Raw genomic sequence first — 15,885 nt, forward strand, 5'->3', positions numbered from 1 at the left:
AGTAGAGAGGGTGTCTGTCTCCCTGATCCGAATTGGGAGCTGGTTCCAGAGGAGAGGAGCCTGAAAGCTGAAGGCTCTGCCTCCCATTCTACTCTTAAAAACCCTAGGAACTACAAGTAAGCCTGCAGTCTGAGAGCGAAGCGCTCTATTGGGGTGATATGGTACTAAGAGGTCCCTAAGATAAGATGGGACCTGATTATTCAAAACCTTATAAGTAAGAAGAAGAAGAATTTTAAATTCTATTCTAGAATTAACAGGAGCCAATGAAGAGAGGCCAATATGGGTGAAATATGCTCTCTCCTTCTAGTCCCCGTCAGTACTCTAGCTGCAGCATTTTGAATTAACTGAAGGCTTTTCGAGGCACTTTTAGGACAACCTGATAATAATGAATTACAATAGTCCAGCCTAGAGGAAATAAATGCATGAATTAGTTTTTCAGCATCACTCTGAGACAAGACCTTTCTAATTTTAGAGATATCAGTTCAGTTCAGTTTATTTGCCATTTGCAGTAAAACTACATTGGAAAAAACTTTGCAAGAGCTTAGTGTGCATAAACATACATTTTAAAAACATTGACACAAAGACATAAATAATAAATGAATAAATAGATAACACTTGCCACAATAAAAGCAATAAGAGATAATAAAAATAGTAAAGTGCTTGTCAGTCAGTGTGCACAGTTCAAAGCCATCACAGCTTGTGGAAAGAAGCTGTTTACATGGCGAGATGTCGTGCATTTAGTAGAACGATAGCATCTCCCAGAAGGAAGAAGCTCAAAAATATTCTTAGCAGGATGGGTGGGGTCATTAATGATCAGTAATGCCCGCGAAACAAGCCTGCCTTTAAAAATGTCCTCCAGGGCTGGCAGCTCACAGCCTATTACCCTGCGAGCAGAACGCACCACTCTGTTTAAAACTTTTTTTCTTTACATGTAAGATTTCCAAACCATACAGAGATACAGTTTTAAGGAGACTTTCAACAGCACTGTGATAAAAATTTAAAAGAATGTGCTTATTTAGAGTAAACTCCTTAAGTTTACGTAGAAAATACAGCCGCTGTCTGGACTTTTTGGCAATAGCTTGAGTGTTAGCATGCCAGCTCAAATCATTAGAAAGGGTCACACCAAGAAATTTCACACTGTCAACTCTCTGTACCTCTGTGTTGTTAATAATAATAGGCAAGTGAACATTGCTTTTCCCAAAATCAATAATCAGTTAATTTGTTTTGGAAGTATTAAGAACTAAATGATTTTGTTCACTCCACTGGACTACATACTGAACCTCTGACCGATAGAGTCATCACCATCTGAATTGACAAGACCAATAATAGTAGTATCATCTGCATATTTGATGATCATATTATTGGGAAAAGACGCAACACAATCATATGTGTACAAAGTGTAGAGCAGAGGACTTAGAATACATCCTTGCGGAGTACCTGTATTCACAAGAAGTACATTTGAAAAACAGTTGTTAATTTTAACCCTCTGTGGTCTACCAGTTAAAAAGTTTAAAATCCACTTGCAAATGGCATCACATAAGCCAAGAGTTTTCAATTTGTGAATGAGCTGCACTGGAACAAGAGAATTAAAAGCAGAGCTGTAGTCTATGAAAAGCATACGGACATAAGATTTTCCTTTGTCCAAGTGCTTATACACAGAGTTCAGCGTGAAGGAGATGGCATCTTTGACACTCCTGTTGCATCTGTAAGCAAATTGGAGCGGGTCCACAGACACTGGTATTTGACTTTTAATATAGTCCAACACCAGACGCTCAAAAGTCTTCATTAAAACAGAGGTTAAGGCCACAGGCCGATAGTCATTAAAACAGGTCACAGGCATCTTCTTGGGTACTGGTATTATGTCTGACTTTTTAAAAGATAAAGGGACAGTACAGTACCGCAGTGACAAGTTAAAAAGGTCTGTTAAAACAGGAGCTAGTTGTTCTACACACAGTTTGAGCACCCGGGGTGGGATTCTGTCCGGTCCAGGGGCCTTCCTCACCTTGGTCCTGGACAAAACCCTTTGGACTTCTTCCAGAGTGATGGTAAGTCCACTCTGCTCAGATGAAAAGACAACAGGCTCAGTGTTCCCAGTTTCAAATCTACAATAAAACTGATTAAGATCATTTGGCAATGAGGGATCAAAGTCAGTAATGTTCGCTCCTTTAGGTTTTCATGTGGTTGCAGCATTCAGTCCCTCCCACATTAGATGTGGGTCATCTGCATTGAGGTAACCTTCCATTTTGTCACCCCAGGAGCGTTTTGCGGCTCTAATAGACCGCTCCAAAGAGTATCTGGCTTGCTTGCAAGCAGCATGGTCAACAGATTTAAAAGCCTCAGCACGCACCTTTAATTTTTGTCTCACATCAGCATTAATCCAAATTTTCTGACTAGGATGATGTGTGATAACCCTCTGCGAGACACATATATCGATGCAAAAATTAATATATCCAATAATAGCATCGCAGTATTCGTCCAGATCCTCTGACTGGAGGACAGACCAATCTGTCGCATCAAAGCAGCCTTGGAGTTGAACCTCACTGTCCCTGGTCCAACACTGTACAGTGCGGGTTATTGGCTTCAGTTGTCTACTCCTCTGAATGTATGAAGGAAGCAGAAGAATGGAGGAGTGATCTGACTTGCCGAAGGGGGATCTAAGTAGGGACTTATAAGCTGATTTAACGTTACTGTAACAGTGATCTAAAATATGTGCCCCCCTTGTGGGGAGTTTCACATGCTGATAGTAGTTAGGTGAGACTGTTTTAAAGTTACTTTTATTAAAGTCCCCAGCCACAATAATCACTGAGTTTGGGTGAGAGTTTTCATAAGTATGTATGATGTCACTCAAATCACTAAGAGCATCAGAAGTGTCAGCCCGTGGATGGATGTAGACAGCGCATAAAAACATTACAGAAAACTCTCTGGGGAGATAAAAGGGGCGACATTTGATGACAAGGCACTCCAGGTTAGCTGTGCAAGTTTGATTCATTATAACGTGTCCGTGCACCAGCGTTCATTAATAAAAAAACACACACCTCCTCCTTTTGACTTCCCGGTGCGTTCTCTCACTCTGTCGGAGCGGTAAATAGAGAAGTCCGATGGCTGAATGGCGGAGTCTGGCACCTCACTGCAGATATTGCGCAAATGTAAAAAAGCAGTCCTACATATTTGCTTTATATGCGCATTGAAGGACATATCCTGATCAAAAATGACTCCAAGATTTCTCACAGTATTACTAGAGGTCAGGGTAATGCCATCCAGAGTAAGGATCTGGTTAGACACCATGTTTCTAAGATTTGTGGGGCCAAGTACAATAACTTCAGTTTTATCTGAATTTAAAAGCAGGAAATTAGCTGCTGCTTTAAGCTGCGAGTTTGTAAGTTATACCACGGAGTCAGGCACTTCTGATTTAAGGCTCTCTTTTTCAGAGGAGCTACAGCATCCAAAGTTGTTCTCAATGAGGATGTAAAACTATTGACGAGATAATCATCTCAGTCACAGAGTTTAGGTAGCTACTCTGCACTGTGTTGGTATATGGCATTGGAGAACATAACAAAGAAGGAATCATAACCTTAAACCTAGTTACAGTGCTTTCAGAAAGACTTCTACTGTAATGAAACTTATTCCCCACTGCTGGGTAGTCCATTAAAGTAAATGTAAATGTTTTTAAGAAATGATCAGACAGAAGGGGGTTTTCAGGGAATACTGTTAAGTCTTCAGTTTCCATACCATAAGTCAAAACAAGATCTAAAGTATGATTAAAGTGGTGGGTGGACTCATTTACATTTTGAGCAAAGCCAATTGAGTCTAATAAAAGATTAAATGCAGTGTTGAGGCTGTCATTCTCAGCATCTATGTGGATGTTAAAGACAACCAAATCCCACACCTGCAAGTACTGCGAACACGAGGACAAGGCTGGCTATGCTTGGTCTTCTACCCGCTGTCGGTCATGTCGAGGTCAATGTTGACTTTGTTTTTCTTTCGTTAGTTTTGGTTTTGTTTAGTTCCTTTTTGCACTCTGGATTCACAAGCTTTTCGGTGATGGGAAGGGTGCAGGATCATTCATCCATCTTTTCTTGGTGATTTGTGACATTTTGACTTTTTAATCCTTCATTCAGCCATGTGACCGAGCCCTTAAGTATTATGTTGGTACCATAAGTGAAATGTGATTTGCTTTTAATGTCTTTCACCACCATCTCTGTTTGTCAAATTGAAAGCACCTGCTTATAGCAGAATGCCGAAAACACAAATGTACAGATGAGATTTTGTCGCTTGGAACTCTCTAAACCACTCTCACAGCCGTGGTTAAACAAGTCAACGTGTGCACTCACACATGCACTCAGATGCACATGTAGACGCGCTGAGAGAAAATGGACAAAAGATCATCTCATTGTATCTTGACAAATTCTTCATGCCTGTATGTTTCCTTATCAGAGAGCTGTCAAAGCTGCCAAAGCAACGTATTTCTCTACTTTAGTCAGAAATAATTGTCATAAGCCTCAGGTCCTGTTCAATATTTTGGACTCTTATTAATCCCATTGATGTCTCCCCTCTTGTGCCAATGTCTACACTTTGTAACAATTTTTTTTTAATCGCAAACGTGTCTACCCTCAAACCAGCTCATTCAGGTTTTAGGCCCATCACAGACATATTTGCTTTATATGCGCATTGAAGGACATATCCTGATCCAAAAATGACTCCAAGATTTCTCACAGTATTACTAGAGGTCAGGGTAATGCCATCCAGAGTAAGGATCTGGTTAGACACCATGTTTCTAAGATTTGTGGGGCCAAGTACAATAACTTCAGTTTTATCTGAATTTAAAAGCAGGAAATTAGCTGCTGCTTTAAGCTGCGAGTTTGTAAGTTGTACCACGGAGTCAGGCACTTCTGATTTAAGGCTCTCTTTTTCAGAGGAGCTACAGCATCCAAAGTTGTTCTCAATGAGGATGTAAAACTATTGACGAGATAATCATCTCAGTCACAGAGTTTAGGTAGCTACTCTGCACTGTGTTGGTATATGGCATTGGAGAACATAACAAAGAAGGAATCATAACCTTAAACCTAGTTACAGTGCTTTCAGAAAGACTTCTACTGTAATGAAACTTATTCCCCACTGCTGGGTAGTCCATTAAAGTAAATGTAAATGTTTTTAAGAAATGATCAGACAGAAGGGGGTTTTCAGGGAATACTGTTAAGTCTTCAATTTCCATACCATAAGTCAAAACAAGATCTAAAGTATGATTAAAGTGGTGGGTGGACTCATTTACATTTTGAGCAAAGCCAATTGAGTCTAATAAAAGATTAAATGCAGTGTTGAGGCTGTCATTCTCAGCATCTATGTGGATGTTAAAGACAACCAAATCCCACACCTGCAAGTACTGCGAACACGAGGACAAGGCTGGCTATGCTTGGTCTTCTACCTGCTGTCGGTCATGTCGAGGTCAATGTTGACTTTGTTTTTCTTTCGTTAGTTTTGGTTTTGTTTAGTTCCTTTTTGCACTCTGGATTCACAAGCTTTTCGGTGATGGGAAGGGTGCAGGATCATTCATCCATCTTTTCTTGGTGATTTGTGACATTTTGACTTTTTAATCCTTCATTCAGCCATGTGACCGAGCCCTTAAGTATTATGTTGGTACCATAAGTGAAATGTGATTTGCTTTTAATGTCTTTCACCACCATCTCTGTTTGTCAAATTGAAAGCACCTGCTTATAGCAGAATGCCGAAAACACAAATGTACAGATGAGATTTTGTCGCTTGGAACTCTCTAAACCACTCTCACAGCCGTGGTTAAACAAGTCAACGTGTGCACTCACACATGCACTCAGATGCACATGTAGACGCGCTGAGAGAAAATGGACAAAAGATCATCTCATTGTATCTTGACAAATTCTTCATGCCTGTATGTTTCCTTATCAGAGAGCTGTCAAAGCTGCCAAAGCAACGTATTTCTCTACTTTAGTCAGAAATAATTGTCATAAGCCTCAGGTCCTGTTCAATATTTTGGACTCTTATTAATCCCATTGATGTCTCCCCTCTTGTGCCAATGTCTACACTTTGTAACAATTTTTTTTTAATCGCAAACGTGTCTACCCTCAAACCAGCTCATTCAGGTTTTAGGCCCATCACAGACATATTTGCTTTATATGCGCATTGAAGGACATATCCTGATCAAAAATGACTCCAAGATTTCTCACAGTATTACTAGAGGTCAGGGTAATGCCATCCAGAGTAAGGATCTGGTTAGACACCATGTTTCTAAGATTTGTGGGGCCAAGTACAATAACTTCAGTTTTATCTGAATTTAAAAGCAGGAAATTAGCTGCTGCTTTAAGCTGCGAGTTTGTAAGTTATACCACGGAGTCAGGCACTTTTGATTTAAGGCTCTCTTTTTCAGAGGAGCTACAGTATCCAAAGTTGTTCTCAATGAGGATGTAAAACTATTGACGAGATAATCTATGTCAGTCACAGTGTTTAGGTAGCTACTCTGCACTGTGTTGGTATATGGCATTGGAGAACATAACAAAGAAGGAATCATAACCTTAAACCTAGTTACAGTGCTTTCAGAAAGACTTCTACTGTAATGAAACTTATTCCCCACTGCTGGGTAGTCCATTAAAGTAAATGTAAATGTTATTAAGAAATGATCAGACAGAAGGGGGTTTTCAGGGAATACTGTTAAGTCTTCAATTTCCATACCATAAGTCAAAACAAGATCTAAAGTATGATTAAAGTGGTGGGTGGACTTATTTACATTTTGAGCAAAGCCAATTGAGTCTAATAAAAGATTAAATGCAGTGTTGAGGCTGTCATTCTCAGCATCTATGTGGATGTTAAAGACAACCAAATCCCACACCTGCAAGTACTGGGAACACGAGGACAAGGCTGGCTATGCTTGGTCTTCTACCCGCTGTCGGTCATGTCGAGGTCAATGTTGACTTTGTTTTTCTTTCGTTAGTTTTGGTTTTGTTTAGTTCCTTTTTGCACTCTGGATTCACAAGCTTTTCGGTGATGGGAAGGGTGCAGGATCATTCATCCATCTTTTCTTGGTGATTTGTGACATTTTGACTTTTTAATCCTTCATTCAGCCATGTGACCGAGCCCTTAAGTATTATGTTGGTACCATAAATTAAATGTGATTTGCTTTTAATGTCTTTCACCACCATCTCTGTTTGTCAAATTGAAAGCACCTGCTTATAGCAGAATGCCGAAAACACAAATGTACAGATGAGATTTTGTCGCTTGGAACTCTCTAAACCACTCTCACAGCCGTGGTTAAACAAGTCAACGTGTGCACTCACACATGCACTCAGATGCACATGTAGACGCGCTGAGAGAAAATGGACAAAAGATCATCTCATTGTATCTTGACAAATTCTTCATGCCTGTATGTTTCCTTATCAGAGAGCTGTCAAAGCTGCCAAAGCAACGTATTTCTCTACTTTAGTCAGAAATAATTGTCATAAGCCTCAGGTCCTGTTCAATATTTTGGACTCTTATTAATCCCATTGATGTCTCCCCTCTTGTGCCAATGTCTACACTTTGTAACAATTTTTTTTTAATCGCAAACGTGTCTACCTTCAAACCAGCTCATTCAGGTTTTAGGCCCATCACAGACATATTTGCTTTATATGCGCATTGAAGGACATATCCTGATCAAAAATGACTCCAAGATTTCTCACAGTATTACTAGAGGTCAGGGTAATGCCATCCAGAGTAAGGATCTGGTTAGACACCATGTTTCTAAGATTTGTGGGGCCAAGTACAATAACTTCAGTTTTATCTGAATTTAAAAGCAGGAAATTAGCTGCTGCTTTAAGCTGCGAGTTTGTAAGTTATACCACGGAGTCAGGCACTTTTGATTTAAGGCTCTCTTTTTCAGAGGAGCTACAGCATCCAAAGTTGTTCTCAATGAGGATGTAAAACTATTGACGAGATAATCTATGTCAGTCACAGAGTTTAGGTAGCTACTCTGCACTGTGTTGGTATATGGCATTGGAGAACATAACAAAGAAGGAATCATAACCTTAAACCTAGTTACAGTGCTTTCAGAAAGACTTCTACTGTAATGAAACTTATTCCCCACTGCTGGGTAGTCCATTAAAGTAAATGTAAATGTTATTAAGAAATGATCAGACAGAAGGGGGTTTTCAGGGAATACTGTTAAGTCTTCAATTTCCATACCATAAGTCAAAACAAGATCTAAAGTATGATTAAAGTGGTGGGTGGACTCATTTACATTTTGAGCAAAGCCAATTGAGTCTAATAAAAGATTAAATGCAGTGTTGAGGCTGTCATTCTCAGCATCTATGTGGATGTTAAAGACAACCAAATCCCACACCTGCAAGTACTGCGAACACGAGGACAAGGCTGGCTATGCTTGGTCTTCTACCCGCTGTCGGTCATGTCGAGGTCAATGTTGACTTTGTTTTTCTTTCGTTAGTTTTGGTTTTGTTTAGTTCCTTTTTGCACTCTGGATTCACAGGCTTTTCGGTGATGGGAAGAGTGCAGGATCATTCATCCATCTTTTCTTGGTGATTTGTGACATTTTGACTTTTTAATCCTTCATTCAGCCATGTGACCGAGCCCTTAAGTATTATGTTGGTACCATAAGTGAAATGTGATTTGCTTTTAATGTCTTTCACCACCATCTCTGTTTGTCAAATTGAAAGCACCTGCTTATAGCAGAATGCCGAAAACACAAATGTACAGATGAGATTTTGTCGCTTGGAACTCTCTAAACCACTCTCACAGCCGTGGTTAAACAAGTCAACGTGTGCACTCACACATGCACTCAGATGCACATGTAGACGCGCTGAGAGAAAATGGACAAAAGATCATCTCATTGTATCTTGACAAATTCTTCATGCCTGTATGTTTCCTTATCAGAGAGCTGTCAAAGCTGCCAAAGCAACGTATTTCTCTACTTTAGTCAGAAATAATTGTCATAAGCCTCAGGTCCTGTTCAATATTTTGGACTCTTATTAATCCCATTGATGTCTCCCCTCTTGTGCCAATGTCTACACTTTGTAACAATTTTTTTTTAATCGCAAACGTGTCTACCTTCAAACCAGCTCATTCAGGTTTTAGGCCCATCACAGACATATTTGCTTTATATGCGCATTGAAGGACATATCCTGATCAAAAATGACTCCAAGATTTCTCACAGTATTACTAGAGGTCAGGGTAATGCCATCCAGAGTAAGGATCTGGTTAGACACCATGTTTCTAAGATTTGTGGGGCCAAGTACAATAACTTCAGTTTTATCTGAATTTAAAAGCAGGAAATTAGCTGCTGCTTTAAGCTGCGAGTTTGTAAGTTATACCACGGAGTCAGGCACTTTTGATTTAAGGCTCTCTTTTTCAGAGGAGCTACAGCATCCAAAGTTGTTCTCAATGAGGATGTAAAACTATTGACGAGATAATCTATGTCAGTCACAGAGTTTAGGTAGCTACTCTGCACTGTGTTGGTATATGGCATTGGAGAACATAACAAAGAAGGAATCATAACCTTAAACCTAGTTACAGTGCTTTCAGAAAGACTTCTACTGTAATGAAACTTATTCCCCACTGCTGGGTAGTCCATTAAAGTAAATGTAAATGTTATTAAGAAATGATCAGACAGAAGGGGGTTTTCAGGGAATACTGTTAAGTCTTCAATTTCCATACCATAAGTCAAAACAAGATCTAAAGTATGATTAAAGTGGTGGGTGGACTCATTTACATTTTGAGCAAAGCCAATTGAGTCTAATAAAAGATTAAATGCAGTGTTGAGGCTGTCATTCTCAGCATCTATGTGGATGTTAAAGACAACCAAATCCCACACCTGCAAGTACTGCGAACACGAGGACAAGGCTGGCTATGCTTGGTCTTCTACCCGCTGTCGGTCATGTCGAGGTCAATGTTGACTTTGTTTTTCTTTCGTTAGTTTTGGTTTTGTTTAGTTCCTTTTTGCACTCTGGATTCACAGGCTTTTCGGTGATGGGAAGAGTGCAGGATCATTCATCCATCTTTTCTTGGTGATTTGTGACATTTTGACTTTTTAATCCTTCATTCAGCCATGTGACCGAGCCCTTAAGTATTATGTTGGTACCATAAGTGAAATGTGATTTGCTTTTAATGTCTTTCACCACCATCTCTGTTTGTCAAATTGAAAGCACCTGCTTATAGCAGAATGCCGAAAACACAAATGTACAGATGAGATTTTGTCTCTTGGAACTCTCTAAACCACTCTCACAGCCGTGGTTAAACAAGTCAACGCGTGCACTCACACACGCACTCAGATGCACATGTAGACGCGCTGAGAGAAAATGGACAAAAGATCATCTCATTGTATCTTGACAAATTCTTCATGCCTGTATGTTTCCTTATCAGAGAGCTGTCAAAGCTGCCAAAGCAACATATTTCTCTACTTTAGTCAGAAATAATTGTCATAAGCCTCAGGTCCTGTTCAATATTTTGGACTCTTATTAATCCCATTGATGTCTCCCCTCTTGTGCCAATGTCTACACTTTGTAACAATTTTTTTTTAATCGCAAACGTGTCTACCCTCAAACCAGCTCATTCAGGTTTTAGGCCCATCACAGACTCTGATTTTTCTCTGTGCTCTGCTGCCCTCAATCAGTTAAAGCCTTTGTCCTTCTCCCAAATTTCTGACGTCAATCGTCTGCATCCTACAAATTGTTCTTTAGACATCATTCCTCCTTGTCTCCTCAGAGAAGTTTTTGATTCAGTTGGAGCGGCTGTTTTGCTGCTGGTTAACACCAGTCTTACCTCTGGATGTGTGCCTTTAGCTTTTAAACATGCTGTGGTGAAACCTTTAATTAAAAAGAAAAATGGTGATCCTTCCATCCTTTCCAATTTTAGGCCTATATCTCAACTCCCCTTTTTATCGAAGGTGTTGGAGAGAGCATTGTGTTGAGGCCGAAGGATTTTCAGTCTTGTCTGTGGAAGAAGAAAGAGTCAGGACATTGACTGTTTGTCAAATAACAGGCTTTAATACAAAGCTTTGGACGCTATTTCAACCAGTGTGTGTGCTCTGATTGGAACAGTGTAAAGTGTGGCTTTCTGAGCACAGCTTTTATCCACATCAGGGCAGGAAGAAATTATGCATACAGTGTTACATCTCTTCACACATAAACACAGAGGAAAAGGAAGTAGTGGTTGTTCTATCTATGAGAGTGGCAGGGTCTGTGATGATCAAAGGGTCCTTTTCATTTGGAAGTCCTTGGTTGTCTCTGAGCCACATCCCACTGTGAGACTGTCTGGGTGGCATTGTGATTGATCAGGGTTTTGCAGTGTGACACGGAGCCATTTGTGTGACGTGTGACAAGAAAAGGGAAAGCTGGAGGAACGTGTCAGATACCTTCACACTAAGCATGTCTTAACTTTTAGGTACAGAAAGGTGACAGGGCTGTCAAACAGTACATTCAGTCAAAACAAAACATTTGGTAAAACATGCAATATTTCATAGGTCATTTTTTTATCTTATATTTTGTCTTATTTTGCACATACTGTATATTTTATCTTAGCATTTTATATTGCTCTCTGTTTAATGTTGCACCATTATATCGAAGCAAATTCCTAGTCTGTGAATCCTGTTCATTGGCAATGGCAATAAACTTCTTCTGATTCTGATTTATCATTTTAACAATTGTACATCCAGTTGCAGTCGTTTTTAGCCCAGTATGACATTTATGAAATGTTTCAGTCTGGCTTTAAACCCAGACATAGCAACGAAACCGCTCTACTGAGAGTTTTTAATGATTTGATCTTACTTGCTGACTCAGTTGCCTTTGACAAAGTGGACCTGCATCGTCTCAAGCAGTGTGTGGGCATTACAGCCTCTTATCTGACCTGGTTTAGTTTTTAAATTTGATAAGCACATCAGTGTTGTTGTTAGAACAAGTTTCTTCCAACTCCGTCTCTTAGCCAAGTCCAAGCTATATTTCTCTAGGATTTACTTTAAGATTATCCATGCCTTTGTCACAAGTAGACTAGATTATTGCAACTCTCTGTACACTGGCTTCCGGTCTGTTATCGGGTTGATTTTAAACTTCATTTAATTGTTTTTAAAGCCCTCAATGGCCTGGCCCCAGTGTATCTTTCAGAGCTTATTTATCTTTACACCCCAAGCAGAGCCTTAAGGTCTTCTGACCAACTGTTGCTGGAGGTGTCTAAAACCAGATTAAAGACTAGAGGTGACAGAGCCTCTGCAGCGGCTGCTCCCAGGCTCTGGAATAGTCTCCCATTTAATATTAGATCATCCCTGTCCCTAGAGATTTTTAAAGCCTCTTTAAAAACGTATTTCTTTTCTCTGGCATTCTCTAAATGAGTGATTACATCTCTGTTTCACCTTTAGTATTTCTTCTGTTTTTCCTGTTGGTTAATGCTGACAAATTATACCTTATTTGTAGTCTTTCGGCTGGCTGCTTCTGTTTTTATGTGCGAAGTACGGCTCTATCCAGAGGTGGGAGTGGTGTGTTCTTCTGCAGGCCTCCCATCCTGGACACCAGCATGGACACTCAAATTTTCTGTATACGAATTATTTGTATTTGTATTTGTACTTGTATAGTGTGTCTAGTGTGTCGGTAGCATGCCCCAAGCAGAGGGTCACCCCTTTGAGTCGGGTCTGCTTCAGGTTTCTTCCTCAATATCATCAGAGGGAGTTTTTCCACGTCACCTGTGCTGTTTTTTCCTGCCCCACTGTCTCCTGTGTGCTTGCTCTAGGGGTTGGTAAGGTTAGACCTTACTTGCGCGTTGCGCCTGAGGCAGCTTTGTTGTGATTTGGCGCTATGTACATAAAAAAAAGAAATCAAATAAAATTATTTCCTACTACTTTACTCTTAATTTTACTTTGTTTTTTTGTTTGTTTTATTGCCTGTTGTAATTTTAATATTTTTAATTTATTTATTTACGATTGGGGGTAACTTAGTGCCCATTTGTTAATTACAACCCCTGGCAAAAATTATGGAATCACCGGCCTCGGAGGATGTTCATTCAGTTGTTTAATTTTGTAGAAAAAAAAGCAGATCACAGACATGACACAAAACTAAAGTCATTTCAAATGGCAACTTTCTGGCTTTAAGAAACACTGTAAGAAATCAGGAAAAAAAAAATGTGGCAGTCAGTAACGGTTACTTTTTTAGACCAAGCAGAGAGAAAAAAATATGGAATCACTCAATTCTGAGGAAAAAATTATGGAATCATGAAAAACAAAAGAACGCTCCAACACATTACTAGTATTTTGTTGCACCACCTCTGGCTTTTGTAACAGCTTGCAGTCTCTGAGGCATGGACTTAATGAGTGACAAACAGTAGTCTTCATCAATCTGGCTCCAGCTTTCTCTGATTGCTGTTGCCAGATAAGCTTTGCAGGTTGGAGCCTTGTCATGGACCATTTTCTTCAACTTCCACCAAAGATTTTCAATTTGATTAAGATCCGGACTATTTGCAGGCCATGACATTGACCCTATGTGTCTTTTTGCAAGGAATGTTTTCACAGTTTTTGCTCTATGGCAAGATGCATTATCATCTTGAAAAATGATTTCATTATCCCCAAACATCCTTTCAGTTGATGGGATAAGAAAAGTGTCCAAAATATCAATGTAAACTTGTGCATTTATTGATGATGTAATGACAGCCATCTCCCCAGTGCCTTTACCTGACACGTAGCCCCATATCATCAATGACTGTGGAAATTTACATGTTCTCTTCAGGCAGTCATCTTTATAAATCTCATTGGAACGGCACCAAACAAAAGTTCCAGCATCATCACCTTGCCCAATGCAGATTCGAGATTCATCACTGAATATGACTTTCATCCAGTCATCCACAGTCCACGATTGCTTTTCCTTAGCCCATTGTAACCTTGTGTTTTTCTGTTTAGGTGTTAATGATGGCTTTCGTTTAGCTTTTCTGTATGTAAATCCCATTTCCTTTAGGTGGTTTCTTACAGTTCGGTCACAGACGTTGACTCCAGTTTCCTCTCATTCGTTCCTCATTTGTTTTGTTGTGCATTTTCGATTTTTGAGACATATTGGTTTAAGTTTTCTGTCTTGACGCTTTGATGTCTTCCTTAATCTACCAGTATGTTTGCCTTTAACAACCAGGAGGTCTAGTAACTTACTGCTTTTAAACTATGATAAGACTGAAATGATAGTTCTTGATCCAGTGAGGCATCAGCATCGATTTGAGCTAGCACTTAGCTTAGGTTTACGTGTTATACATCATACCGACAAAGTGACAAACCTTATTAGTAATTTTTGATCCTACATTGTCCTTTGAACTCCACATTAGAGACATTACAAGGACTGCTTTTTTCCATCTGTGAAATATAGCAAAGATTCGTCCCATCCTGTCTATGGCTGATGCTGAGACTGATACATGCATTTATCTCTTCTCGATTGGACAATTGTGATGCTCTGTTTTCTGGTTTACCGCAATCCAGCATTAGGGGTCTTCAATTGGTTCAAAATGCTGCTGCCAGACTCTTGACACGAAGCAGAAAGTTTGATCACATTACGCCAATTATGGCATCTCTTCACTGGCTTCCTGTCTTTGCAAGATCAGATTTTAACATTCTGTAACTGGCCTATAGAATTGTTCATGGACTAGCACCTCCCAGACCTTGTTAAGCCCTACGTACTGGATCGGGCCCTGCATTTGCAAGGTGCAGGACTACTGTGTGGTGCTAGGGTGAATAAAGAGTATGTGGGTCACAGAGCTTTTTCTTATTGTGCCCTTGCTTTGTGGAACAATTTCCCTGCGCACATAAGGCAGTCGAATTCTGTGGAGACTTTTAAATCAAGAATTAAGACCCATTTGTTTTCCCTGTTTTATCATTAGTATATTATGTTATGTTTTTTTTTTTTATTCTTTTTACTCTTTTATGGCTTTACTCTTTTATTATGTTTTTGATCTTTTAATTCATTTTCTGTTTTCCGCGTTGTTGTGTCAAGTGCCTTGAGGTGACATAGTCATGAGATGGCGCTATATAAATTAATAAATTTGATTTGATTTGAACGCAGAATCAGTCGGCCGGAAAAACTACATTCAAGGTATACTTTGTCAGCATTAAGCAACAGGAAAGCAGAAGAAATACTAAGGTGATCGCCAGCCACTAGCACTAAGCTTCACTAAAAGACCCAGACTTTAGATAAAGTTTAGGCCAAGACCTGCTCTGTTAACCAATAAAATGAATTTAAAAGGGTAGGAAGCATAGTACCATACTATGCCAGTATGCTAGCCATACGAAAAGGAGATTAAATACGTCTTAAGTCTGGACTTGAATGTCTCTACAGAATCTGACTGTTATATTGATGCAGGGAGATCATTCCACAGAACAGGGGCACAATAAGAGAAAGCTCTATGACCTGCAGAGTTTTTATTCACCCTAGGGACACAAAGTAGCCATGCGCCCCGAGAACGCAGAGCCGGCTGGTATGTAAGGCTTGACTAGATCAGGTAAGTAGGGAGGCGCCCGTCCATGAATAATTTTATAGGTTAGTAACAGAACCTTAAAATCTGATCTCAGGAAGGACAGGAACAGGAAGGACAGGACGCCAGTGAAGAGATGCCAAAATGGGTGTAATGTGATCAAACTTTATGCTTTCTGTCAAGTCTGGCAGCAGCATTTTGAACCATTTGGAGACCCCTAATGCTGGACTGCGGTTAACCAGAAAATAGAACATTGCAGTAGTCCAATCTAGAAGAAACACATGCATGAATCAGGTTCTCTGCATCAGCCACAAACATGATGGGATGAATTTTCACTATATTTCGCTGGTAGAAGAAAGCAGTCCTCGTAGTATCTCTAATGTGTAAATCAAAGGACAACACAGGGTCAAAAATCACCCCAAGGTTCCTCACTTTGTCAGTGTGATG

General features: G+C 39.8%; 1 protein-coding gene across 1 annotated transcript in view; it reads left to right on the forward strand.

Annotated features, from left to right (window-relative positions):
- Positions 1 to 15,885, forward strand: part of LOC117512091 — a 197,982-nt gene that overhangs the window by 106,838 nt on the left and 75,259 nt on the right. The gene's annotated exons all lie outside the window — the stretch shown is intronic.

Source organism: Thalassophryne amazonica, chromosome 6 (genome assembly GCF_902500255.1).
Source record: "Thalassophryne amazonica chromosome 6, fThaAma1.1, whole genome shotgun sequence".
Taxonomy (NCBI): domain Eukaryota; kingdom Metazoa; phylum Chordata; class Actinopteri; order Batrachoidiformes; family Batrachoididae; genus Thalassophryne; species Thalassophryne amazonica.